Raw genomic sequence first — 14,081 nt, forward strand, 5'->3', positions numbered from 1 at the left:
AAGAGTTGCTCATCAATTATCACAATGTGTTGCTGTCAAAGATGTGGTATGGGCCCATGGTAGATAACCTCCGAGTTGCACCGAGGTCAATGGAGTTTCAAAGAGTATTTTAATGAAACGGTGGGCCAAGCTCACACATTAACAGACTTAGGTGCAAAATGGTTGCAAATATGTCAATCAAGAAGTTTTTTTTTTTTTTGCATGTAAAATTCATTAATCCTCACTCTAGAATTCATGATTTTAAATGTTCTTAATAGTTGTGGAGGGGTAAAGGAAAACGTGAACCTTGATGCTACCATATGCAACACACACACACACACACACACACACACACACACACACACACAGAGTCCCTAAGTGGAACAAGGGATCAAAATCTCAAATATAAGAAGGCATTTCATCTGCCCCTCATCACAACTAAGTCTCCATGCAACCTCTTCCATTTGCCTATGTAGCTAACATGCATGAGGTGGAGCAAAAGGTGTTGGCTCCAATAAGTAGGCCAAAAAGAACAAATCCAAGTGAATTTCATTTCTATTTAATAAACAAGGAAACCTACTCTTGTATTTATAGAAGGCAAAAGTGGAGTTGAAGTGGAAGTAAGAACCCTGCCATGCACAAGTCTATCAACTTGTAGTGGTGGGATTGTCAACTTGCCGATGCTCTAGCCACCCGCAACTAATATATTTGGAAGATTTGGCTATATCTACTAGTAGCTAAATGTGGTGGAGGAGGAGAGGGAAGATCCATCTATTAGGAGAGAATAGCTAGGCTACCAATGATGGTTGAGGAACATGTCAGTAGTGTCAAAAGAGAGGAGGAGAAAGATAGACAAAGACATGGAGCTGCAATAAAGAGCGGTGTACTCTCATGTTCCCATTATTTATTCATGTATTACACACTTAGTCTACAACCATAATGTAAAAGATAGGTCTAGCAACGAACCATGATTGACTAACTAGGGTTAACCTATCCAACTTATTTAAGGCACACACATGTCTAGTCCAACTAAGCTACATCTCTCTAGTATCGATGATAGTGACATAGATGAGCTTGAATCTTAGCAAGTAGGACTCACTGAGTTGACTTGTGCAAGTCAATTGACTTGCACGTGTCTTGGCTCTAAAGCTTACAACACCAACTTTTGGTGACTACAATAAACAAGCCAATAAGGAGGCGGCCCCCATAATAAAGCATTTCCAAGTGCAAATGAAAGAGGAAATGGATGTGCTTTGATGGTTTATTTTGAGAATAGAGTGGGAAGTTCTAGCCATGTTCCATTAGTCCTTGTCTTTTTTGTTTTGCATTGCTTTGCCATATTTTTGTGTGCTTTTATCCTAAACATGAAAATGCTTCTTTGTGGCATTTCTAGGGTCAACCAAATCACCTAAATTTAGTCTCCCTAGTTCCTCGGTAATTTCACCTAACGAGTTCCCCTAACACCAATGAATCTCAAAGATTGTAAGAAGCATAGCAACCAGGAGAATTATCAAATTTGATGTGAAGAGCCCATCCTATGCAATGAATACCTCAATGCAGTACATGCCACTTAAGGGCAACTTTCATTCCTAAATTTCACCTAAATTTAGTCTCCCTAGCTCCTTGGTACTGTGAACTAATTTCATTTAATGAGTTCCCCTAACACCAATGAATCTCAAAGATTTTAAGAAGCATAGTAACCAGGAGAATTATCGAATGTGATGCGTATGAAGAGCCCATCCTATGCAATGAACACCTCAATGCATTGCATGCCACCTAAGGGCAACTTTTGTTTTACTTTCTCCACCATCACACTTAAGGGAAATTTTCCTTCGCTCACTTAAAGCCAAGATGGAACTTGTGTATGTAGTTGTGGGGGGATGATGTTTTACCCCCATGAATGAGAGAATGTGTTAAGAATGTCGCAATGTGGGGCATAACTTATTATTGCCATTGCAAAATTTTGCATTTTTTTACTGAGAAGAATCTACATTTTGTTACTAAGAAGAAGCTTCAAGGTTATGTGGATGATGAGAATCTATGGAGGATGGCCTTGATGATAAAGGCATGAATGATGTCCTGGACAAGTTGGAGGATCTAATAGAAAGCATGAAGATGACACTTGAATTGATGATAGTGACAATGGATGGTTGGATTAACACTATATCCAGGTTTGAGAATTTAATGAGCAAGTCCCAAAATCTGTGGATACTTTTTTTCATGATGAGGCAGACTATGAGGGTATCATTTTCACAGCAATAAACTATCTTGGTGCTGTAGATTCATGTAAAAGAACTTTGTACTTCCTCCTTACTAAAGAGTGAACATCCAATCCAAAACAATGATGGTGAAACAAACTCTATCAAAAGATCAATAGATCTCCCTTCTTTTTCTCATTAACCACAACATATGTACTTATCATTGCTTTCATCATGGCTTCTCCAATAGAGGAGAAGGATAAGGATGTGTATAGGAAGTCATGTTCTTGTCAACAAATACCCTTTCTATGTGATGTGGTGAATCCTTATTTCCTAAATTGTGAGGGGATTGCATTTTTTGGTTCCCATTGACTTGTTTGCCAAGAGCATCGTGTACGCACATTATGCTATAAAAGCCAACTATCATGTATTCTTGATACCCTTAATATACTTGATGCAATTGCAATATGCAACTTCCATGGTTACTTCTTTATCACTTGCACTATTGGATGTCCAAGTTTCTTGTCATTGATCAAATAGATCATCCTTATTTTGATGTTGCATGGATTTGCTTGATTACACTATCACCTGATTTGAAGTTAAAGAAGATGTTAATATTACAAAGGTGGGCAACTTGCAAGATCAATATACTTCATTACATCATGGAGATGGTGGGATGTGTGGGTGCTATGTATGATGATTGTGATGATGATTATGATGGTGATTTTTTCCTTTCATGATGGGAGTCCCATATGTAATGTCATAATGAGCTTTACACTTTTCATAAGGAAGTGATGTGTTTTCCATGTAGTAAGAGGTTGTCCTCTAGTTTATGCAAGATGGTGTTCTTATGTCAAATATCATATGCTTTATTATTGTGATTTCATAAGGGCTTTTAGTAGAAGTTATCCATTTTTATGGGATAAAAATATGTATTAGAGATACTATTTGTGGCTATGATGTTGTTTATTATTAGGAGATATATATTAGTCCATGTACATTCCTTGAAGGCCCTCTTGATGTTAGTTTGTACACTTAGAGGATGGAGCAAACAAACAAGACGGTAGATTATTGTCAATATCTTTAATTTAATCTTACTAGTTCTTTGTCCTTACTTGCCATTCTTTTATGGAGACAATGAGCTACAAAGGGCTTGCAATTTGTGCCATGGTCTTCATCAACATATACTGGATATCGTAGCCTCATTGACATATTGTGTTTAATGGATTATACTTCCTCTAATGTTTTCTTTTCGTCAATGATGGAGACATTTACATTGGTGGTGCCTTGCCTTGGTTGTAGGCTACAAAATGATGGCATTTCATGGACTATATATGACCATATAGTTAATACATTATAATAATTGACACAACTTTTTGTTCAAGAATTATGTGTAAATAAGGATTTAGTAAGAATGGTAGGGGAATGGTGTATGTGCAAAGGGACTTAAGCATTATACTTAAGTGATATCCTTATTTTTAAGCATGAGATGAGCTATATTGTATGTGAGAAGAGGCACACTTGTCTTCAATAAGCAAATAAAATGCAAGAGTTTTTTCTCATACATCTTCTGCCTCTCACTTGGCTTTCTAGTATGGCATTGTAAGGAGCAAAAGAAAGTTGGAGTGCACTATCTCTATAATTGTATGCAAAACTCCATGATGGAAAGAAGAGTTAACGAACTACAGAACCTCTAGAGAGTGAAAGCCTCCAGTAACAACTCCAAAAAAACCAGAAAGAACCTATATGCATTAAGTAGATTGGCACCCCTTGCTTCACCTACTACAATTCACAACACCTCAAAACACCACCATAGTGTTGAGATATCGAGCTCCACTCGTGATACACCAGGGTGACCGTTGTGTATTTATGTCACCGACTTGTCAGTTGCAGACGCGGTTGGTACACTGCCCATGAATAATAGCTACATGATAGCTATCCTTATCTACTCTAGTTTGTGGCTCAGTTAGTATGCCACCTTAGTTAGTTGAGTTTGGTTTGAGACCCATATAGAGGGTTCTTCTATTTCTTTGTACTTGAGTTCTTTTTGGCTTACACAACTAAGAAGAGGAAAACTGTTTTCAGCCTCCACCCTCGTGTGTCTTCCCCCATTGTGCAAGCAAGAAAGCTTCAAGCGAGACTCCTTCCTTCTCTCCCACAATCTTGACATGGTATCAGAGCCTTGTTCGTGGTAAGGAGCTCAAGAAAGCAAGCCAAGCTCGCGGTGTTCTGGTAAGAGGAGCAGTGTTGCATTCATTTTCTATTTCGGGAGCAGATCTCTGCAAGTAGCACAGCCGGAAAGTGCAGGAGTGCATTGTCTCAGGTTGAGACGCCCTTCGCGGTGAAGCAAGAGGGCAGTATATGCTGCGGGTGAGGGCTTTAGCCCTCGGCGACCTTGTTTTTTTGATTTGAGGCCATTTCGGGGCCTGTTTTGGAGGCGGAAGTTTTCTGCACGCACTCAGGAAAAGGCCCAGTTTTATGCTGTGCAGCCACTGTTCAACAGGTCGGTGAATAGTTACTGTAAAAATTGCATTGTATGCTTGTGCGCAGAGACATTGGGAGTTAGAGAATCATCTCTGTTGCCTGTTGATGCAAAATCGTCACTAGGAAGTGACTGTGTGGTCAAATACCACTTTCGCCAGTTTTGCAGATTTTCCCTTGTGAGGGTGAAACTGTGGTTTTTGCAGTGACAGAATTTTTTGCAGTCTTCTGTAATGGCATCTGATTCTCTTTCACAGATTGTCACTGAAAAGCTTGACAAGAACAACTTCCAAGCATGGAAGTTTAGAATGACGAATTTCCTTATGGGAAAAGGATATTGGGAATTTGTTGCAGGAAATGAAGAAGAACCAGTTATTCCTGATGTTCCCAATCAACAGCAAATGCAGGCATTTAAAGCATGGCATGAGAGAGCCAGGAAAGTTATGTATTGGCTATCTATCAGCATTTCAGACTCTATGATTGTGCATATTCAGGATGCAAGTACGCCAAAGGAGGCATGGGATACTTTGTCAAAAATGTATAGCACAAATACGCAAGCCAGGAAAATGCAGCTCAAGCAAGAATTGCACAATGTGCAAAGAGAAAATATGAGCATCAACGACTACCACATGAAGGTGAAGAAGATTGCAGATGCACTTGCTTCCATTGGGTCACCAGTGGAAGATGATGATTTAGTTTCTGTGACCTTGAATGGTCTAGGAAAGGATTATGCACAGTTTCGGACATCCATTTCAGTTCGTGAAAGATTTCCTGACTTTGAGGAGTTGATTGCTCTTCTAATTTCTGAGGAGCAGAGAAATGGTGGTGCATCTTCTTCAGGAGGAACTTCAAAAGAAGCTGTCTTCTACTCAAATGCTGGAAGAGGTAGAGGCAGAGGTAGAGGAGGCCGATTTGGAGGCCGTGGTAGAAATTAGAATATGCAGCAAACTCAAGAAAACCAGTCCTATGGAGGAGGACGTGGTAACTCTAGAGGCAGGGGGAGCCAAAGAGGTCGTGGTGGATGGCAAAGAGGCCAAAATGCAAACAGTAATGTTGAATGCTACTATTGTGGTAAAATGGGTCATATGGCTAAAGACTGCTATAAAAAGCAGAATGACATCATGAATGGAAAACTGTAACAAGGAAATTATGCATCCTCTAGTAGACAGGGTGATGACAGAAATGAGCATCTGTTTATGGTGCAGCACATGAACAATTCTATGACAAGTGCAGAAGAAAGCAACGATGTATGGTATGTTGACTCAGGTGCATCAAACCACATGACAGGTCATGCAGAATGGATGGAGGATGCAAGGAAAATAGAAAAACCAGGATTTGTGGAGACTGGTGATGATACTGCACATCCTATTGTGCAGATTGGAAAAATTCATTTGTCTATGCAGGATGGGAAAAAGAAATACATGTCCGATGTATTTCATGTCCCGAATATCGCCAAGAATCTAGTTTCTGTTGGTCAAATGGTTGAACAGGGCTTGCAGGTCAGATTTAATCCTCATGGATGCTTTGTTGAGGATATGAAAAATAAAGGTCGCTTGATAGCAAAAGGAAAGAAGAAGGGCAGAATGTTTACGTTGGATGCAGACATGTCTGAATTGAGTGCAGCAATGTTTGCACATGGGACCGGTGTAGTTGTAGATATTGATATCTGGCATAAACGCATTGGTCATGTTAATGTACAGTGACTTAAATCAATGCAGGCCCAAAATATTGTTGCAGGATTGCCTAAATTCAAGGTTGTAGAAATGCATAAGGTATGTGAAGCCTGTCAGTTTGGAAAACAGGCAAGGAAACCATTTCCTAGACATGTTCAAGAGAGTAAGAAGCCATTGGAATTAATCCACTCTGATGTGTGGACTACTAAAGCTGCGTCTCTTGGAGGCTGTCATTATTTTGTCAGTTTTATTGATGACTATAGTAGAAAAGTTTGGGTGTATTTTATGAAAAAGAAAAGTGAAGTTTTTGGGCATTTCAAAACTCTTTAAGCGATGGTTTCAAAAGAAACAGGCCTGCAGATAAAATGCCTAAGGTCAGATGGAGGGGGAGAGTACCTCTCAAATGAGTTTGCAAGGTTCCTACAGGAGCATGGCATAAAGCAGCAATATTCATGCAGTCATACCCCACAACAAAATGGAATTGCAGAAAGGAAAAACAGGCATATTGGAGAGGTATCTCGTGCCATGCTCAATGAAAAAGACTTGCCAGATTTTTATTGGGCTGAAGCAGTTGCTACAGCAGTCTACATAATGAACAGGACTCCCACTGCAGCAATACATGGAATGACTCGAGAGGAGAGGTATACTGGTAGGAAACCAGATATTTCTCATTTGAAAATTTTTGGTTGCATTGCCTATGTACATGTGCCAGATGAACTGAGATCCAAGTTGGATCCAAAAGCTGAGAAGTGCATCTTTATTGGTTACTCTCTGCAACAAAAAGGGTATAGATGCTATAACCCTTCTACTCGTAAGTTTACAGTGAGCAGAGATGTTGTTTTTTATGAGATGAGTAGCTGGTATAAACCAGTAAATGTGATTGATGATGTAAATGCACAAAATGGTAATGCTGCACAAAATTCACAGCAGCAGTCACAAAATATTAGTGGACCTGGAGCGTCCTCTAGTAGTGGTTCACATTCTTCGCCATGGACAGGCAGATTGAGATCAGGAGAATCTTCTCAAAGTAATGCAGATAGTGGTATGCATGTATCACGAAAAGGAAAAGAGAAGGTTGATCAACCCATGTTTGATGTGAATGTAGGTCACTCTTATGTGGATGGTGAATCCAGTGGCTTAGAACAGAGCATTGATGATGAGTTGGGTATTCCTTCTATTGTTACACCTGGAGTAAGGAAGACCAGGGATGTTTTGAGAGCACCTGGGAGTGAACCTACTTTGCGCAGGTCTACGAGAGTTAGGTATCCTGTGGATAGGCTAAAATATGATGGATTTACAGCCATTCACTATGCATATATGGTTAAAGTGATACAGGAACCAGAACCCACTTCTTTTGAGGAAGCCATGGGAAAAGAAAAATGGGAGAAAGCCATGGATGAAGAAATGGATGCCTTGGAAGCAAATGCTACATGGGAATTGGTACCTTTGTCTAAAGGTAAAAATGCAATTGGCTGTAAGTGGGTTTATAAGGTGAAGCACAATGCAGATGGTTCTGTGAATAGATACAAGGCAAGATTAGTAGTCAACGGGTATGCACAAACATATGGCATTGACTATGAAGAAACATTCAGTCCGATTGCAAGGATGGCAATCGTAAGAGCAGTCATTGCTATGGCTGCATCAAAGGGATGGTCTTTACATCAGATGGATGTAAAGAAAGCCTTCTTGCATGGTGATTTGCAAGAAGAGGTCTATATGGAGCAGCCACTAGGTTATGTGCATGCTGTTCATCCTGAGTTTGTTTGCAGGTTGAAGAAAGCCTTGTATGGCTTGAAGCAAGCACCTAGAGCATGGTCTGACAAGATAGGACAGTATCTTGTCACTATTGGCTTTCAAATTTCCAAGGCAGATTTCTCACTTTATGTGAGAAAAACAGAGAAAGGTATTATGCTACTTGTCATTTATGTTGATGATTTGATTATGAGAGGTGACAGTGATGAAGATATCCTTCATGTGAAAATGCTATTGGAGCAGAAGTTTGAGATGAAGGATTTGGGAGAGCTGCGTTATTTCTTGGGCATTGAGGTGATTAAATCACCAAGTGGGATACAGCTCTTGCAGAGGCGGTATGGATTGGACATGCTGTCCAAATATGGGATGACAGGCTATAAGCCTATTTCAGTTCCTTTGGAGCAGAATGCGAAGCTGAGCATAGATGCAGGTGAGCTTCTAGAAGACCATACTATGTACAGACGCATAGTAGGAAGTTTGATTTATATGACTATTACCAGGCCAGATTTGAGCTATGCTGTTGGATTGGTAAGTCAGTTTATGCAGGCTCCAAGGAAACCACATTTGGATGCGGCTAGACGCATACTCAGGTATGTGAAGTCCACATTGCAGTATGGACTATTTTATGAGACTGGGGTTCAGATACAGTTGCATGGATACACTGATGCTGATTGGGCTGGTAGTATTTCTGATAGACGATCTACCAGTGGATATGTGTTCTCTTTTAGGAGTGCTGCAATCACTTGGAGCAGCAAGAAACAGCCTACAGTTGCCTTGTCGAGCACAGAGGCTGAGTACAGGGGTGCAGCAATGGCTGCATGTGAGGTAGCTTGGTTGCATAAGCTACTTTATGATATGCATCAGTCTATAGATGGACCAGTTGTCATTTATTGTGACAACATGAGTAGTATACACTTGGCAAATAACCCAGTCTATCATGCTAGAACAAAGCACATTGAGGTGCATTATCACTATGTGCGAGAGAGGGTTTTACTAGGTCTTATTGATCTAGTTTATGTCAGCACAGAGGATCAGGTAGTTGACATATTCACAAAGGCATTGGGCGCAGAGAAGCTGCGCAAGTTCAGAGACCTGCTTGGTGTGCAGGAATTGGGATTGAGCTCGAGGGGGAGTGTTGAGATATCGAGCTCCACTCGTGATACGCCAGGGTGACCGTTGTGTATTTATGTCACCGACTTGTCAGTTGCAGACACGGTTGGTACACCGCCCATGAATAATAGCTACATGATAGCTATCCTTATCTACTCTAGTTCGTGGCTCAGTTAGTATGCCACCTTAGTTAGTTGAGTTTGGTTTGAGACCCATATAGAGGGTTCTTCTATTTCTTTGTACTTGAGTTCTTTTTGGCTTACACAACTAAGAAGAGGAAAACTGTTTTCAGCCTCCACCCTTGTGTGTCTTCCCCCATTGTGCAAGCAAGAAAGCTTCAAGCGAGACTCCTTCCTTCTCTCCCACAATCTTGACACATAGTGCAAAGTAGGAATTGCTAGACATGACAAATCTACACTTTGTCACACAGTCTCTCAACAAGTACATAAACTCACAATCCTCAAGTGAACAAATGTTCTCTCACTTTCTCCTCCCTCCCTCTCTCCCTCCCCCCCCTCTCTCTCTCTCTCTCTCTCTCTCTCTCTCTCTCTCTCTCTCTCTCTCTCTCTCTCTCTCTCATTGAACTTCTCTTTACCTCCTATATCTTTTTCTTCTTTCTCAAATGTTTCCCTCCTCATCCACAGAGATGCATTGTTGAGATGCCTTGTCTTTGTATAGCCTAGGAAAAAGCCCCATAATTAGTGCCCTAATTCACACAATAGTTGTATGCTATATTTATACCCACTATTAATGCCCTCATTCACACAATAGTTGTAGTAACAATTGTTCTATCCATGTGAGCTTCCATGCAAGAAGCCATAGTCCCATATAACTCCTCATAAAAGCCCTATCTCTTCATCCAAATAAAACTAATAGTCCATATTGCTCCAATCATGTGCATGAGTTCACATCAATTTCCATGATGTATAGCCATAAGAAATATTTTAGTAGCCAAAAGTGTCACCAAAATCCACATGATATATGATCCAATTGTGCGATCAATTAATGATTTCATAGTGTAGCCTAGAAACTCCTATAAATACGTGCAACTTCAAGAAACCCTATTAAAGATAACTTCCTATGATGCACAATAATTTTCCTTTTCCAAGTCCTATGGCTCTACATTAGTGACATCCTCAAACTCATTTTTAGTTTTTGAAGAATGTGGCACATCATTGTTAATCTCAATTCGCATGCTTCCATTGTGCTTTGAGCTCATTCTCATCAAAACGTCATCATGATATCACAATGTCCAAATCCTAGGTTTTGTATTTGAGTTGTTTGGCAAACAATTGGATATATTTTAATTCTCTTCTTATCCAAATTCAAAGTTTAGACCTATCAACTATGGATGATTTCTAGCAATAAAGGGGGGCCAACTCAAACCACATGCTCAACTAAGGATTTGTGCATGATTATGTGCATCACTAGCATGTGATAACAAACTTTTACATTGGGCCAATATGGGTAGGGGATGAGTAGCTTCGAGAAGGTAAGCGTAAGATCAACCATTAAGGTTAAGAAGAACAAACTCCAAGAATTAGGATTGAGGAGTAAAAGAAGTTGTTACCAATGTGTCAATTTGGATCAAGAGAACATAAACATTTAGAAGAAGTGCTAAATGAATATACATATATGGATTTATGGAGACATGGAAGGCATAAGTCGTGCCTTCTTTTAGCATAGAGTCAAGTTTCCAGTGGCATGTAGCTACCCAAGCTCTACAAAGAAAGTCTAAGGGAAAACAAGGGTATGATATTGAATCTCTTTCTTGATTGAACCATGTGCAATGCCTTTCTATGATGCCCTAGAGACACAATTTACATTTTCTTGAATGGATTTTAGCTATGATGTAAGCATGAATATCAATATCAATGTTCAATTGAGTAAGGAATGTTTTAAATAGCAAAAATGTCGATGCCCTAGAGACACAATTTACGTTTTCTTAAATGGATTTTAGCTATGATCTAAGCATGAATATCAATATCAATGTTCAATTGAGTAAGGAGTTTTAAATAGCAAAAACACCGATGTTTCACTTGAAGAAGACCCAAAAACTTAGAATGGTATGAGATATATTCTCAATTGACTTGGATGACTTCATGAAAACCTTCATGGAAGATTTCTAGCTTTCTTAGGGAGAAAAGAGCACCATCTCCCACATTGATGGATGAGAGGTGAGCATATTAGCTTGATAAAATAGCTTCATATTTGCATGATGATTTGGGAATATGTTTAAAGGGGAGGCTCATACTTTATTACTCAATCTACCCTCTATGCTCTATTACTCAAGTCTACTCATGTGCATTTCCACATCCAAAATATATGGACATCTCAGATATGACACTAACATCATGTTGCCTCAAATATGACATAATATCATGCCACCTTGCATACTTCCTCCCATGATGAAGAGCTTTCAATGAAGACAAATGCCATGGAAATCCAGAGTCATGGAGATGAAGATTGTGGACACTTACTATGATGATCCTTTCTTACACCCAAATGTACAATGTCTCCTATGATGATTATTTCTTACATTTACATGTACATTGTCTCTATGATATTGTTATGTTGATGGCTTGAAAATGTATTCCCTTTGATGTCACATGTTATGCATCATCCCTTCCTTTGGATATGCGATCCATTTATGGCACCAAAGGTAGATTGAAACTCCAAAAAAATTTTGATATGAGCCTCCAAAGAGCCTTTTGGGTTTATATATGAGCTATAACCTAAACACACCATGCACATTGTGTCATGTACCACATATGAATTAATATCTCATGTAACATTGTCATTATGTTAAATATACATTTTGCATAAATGATCTAATTCTCAACTCTTCGATGTAGAATATGATCATTTTCATGAAATTTGCCATTGATACAGTTAAAAAGCAAGGTCTAGATGATCACATACAATTGTCAATCATAATTTGGTGACTCTCTTCTGTATTTGTAAATGCTTTATTCAACATTTTATTTTCTTATCCCAAGTGATGCATTGGATTTCTTGATTTGATGTATGGATAAAGCATGTAAAACACTAGGAAAATTGTATGCACTTTTCAAAGAGGATGTTGGAAGCTAATTAGATCATTCTATTATTTTACAATGTGGCCTCTTATTCTTTGAAATGTCTCCACAAGACATTAACTCATTGTCATATTGCACCACATTGTATCCAACATGCAAAGGCACAATCTAATGAATTGATATCATGGAGAGAACATTATCTTTAGTGGGGCATAAGCACTTCCTTTAAAACAAGGTTCCATAGTGAGATGCCACAAAACAAGGTTCCGTAGTGAGATACCACAAAGCACTTGCGATGCCATTTAGAGATGCTATATATGGCCATCACATGAAGCCAATATTATTTTTATATTCCAATGAAGCCTTGTATTTGGCCTAATATTTCTAAATCCATCTAATGCATGCATAACTAGATTTTCTCTTTTTCTTGATGTGTTACCTACTATGAAACTTTACCTTTAGCATAAAGTAAGCAAAACATTAGGTGGCAAAGTGGATACCATTCTATTGTTAAACACACTTCAAGTGAGTTATTAAATGTGGCTATAAAATGTTTACACTAAAGTGGTAATCTTTACTATTTGGTATATTTAAGGAAGCTCTAAGCATATTTGAGTTATTTATAAGAACTACTGTTACTTTTATGATCTTATGAGAGAGCTTGATGACAATCTTTAGATATCTTGTAAAAGGTGTTATCATCTATTTTTATATATGATCTGGATTCCTAGCCTTATGATGGCTAAATCAAGAGGAATTTACCTCTTAAGGGTATCTTTGACCAAGCTTTTTAGTTATCTCTTAGACAAAAACAAAAAGGTGACTCCTTTTTAGTTTCTTAAGGCTTTTTGTTTCTATGGCTATGCCTATGATTCTTGAGCTTTATCCTCTTAGAGAACTTTGGATTTTCTTCATTCAATAGGACTACATAGACATGTGACACTTGAAAAGTGACTTGATGGAAAGATTGGAGAAATTAGTTTCCTTGATCTAAAAACTTAAGGCTAAGTAAAGGATATGTACAACTTAGTTGAAGGCTTTAAAAGGGCCAATAAGTTTTGGCCTCATGTTTAGGTTTTGTAAATCATGAATAGGCATATTCTCTTGGAAATGATAGGTGTGGAGACTTGGAAAGCATGTCAAAACAATGAGATGCAAATAGCTTTAAAATAATTGCTCACTCATGCACTTCATTACTGCTAGACTTTAGTGAATAATGGTGTAAAGGGGCCAATATAGTGTCATCTAATGGGGTTTGGTACTTCCAACGACTTATATTAAAAACATTTATAACTAAACTATATATATAATACAACAGTTAAACAAAACAATTAGGGGTAGTTTGATACTTTTACCAAGTAGGCCTACTATAAATGAAGGGTCACAAAAGAGGGACAATAAGGGGCAAATAAAGTGATATTGAAGGATTCATTGCTTTAAGGTTTTACAAAATTCATATTATTAAATAATTTACATGCTCAATTGTTCAACTTACATTAAGCTTATGTGTAATACATAAGAATTTGTCTCATATTGTTACATAGCTAAAAAAGATGCATCTTTTATGGAAATTTGTCAATAAATTAGGGTGGGGTGAGTTTTTCTTTTGGGTGGTGTTACCTTATTGGCCCCTTTTACCCTAGGCTTAAGGAAGTATCAAGCTCACTTGTAGTTGTTATTATAGATATAACACAGCACACTTATATTTTTCATAATATAGCATGTATCGAAGAAGGTAGTCACATCATGCACAAGTGTCAAACTGAGCGGCAACGAGGTAGCAATATAATTATCATAAACATGGTAAGTTAAGGGTTCAAAACATGAGATTGGGTAATTCTTTGATGCAT

This window comes from Lygodium microphyllum, chromosome 15 (assembly GCF_053477565.2).
Source record: "Lygodium microphyllum isolate KBCC chromosome 15, Lygodium_microphyllum_v1.1.10, whole genome shotgun sequence".
In the NCBI taxonomy this organism is placed as follows: domain Eukaryota; kingdom Viridiplantae; phylum Streptophyta; class Polypodiopsida; order Schizaeales; family Lygodiaceae; genus Lygodium; species Lygodium microphyllum.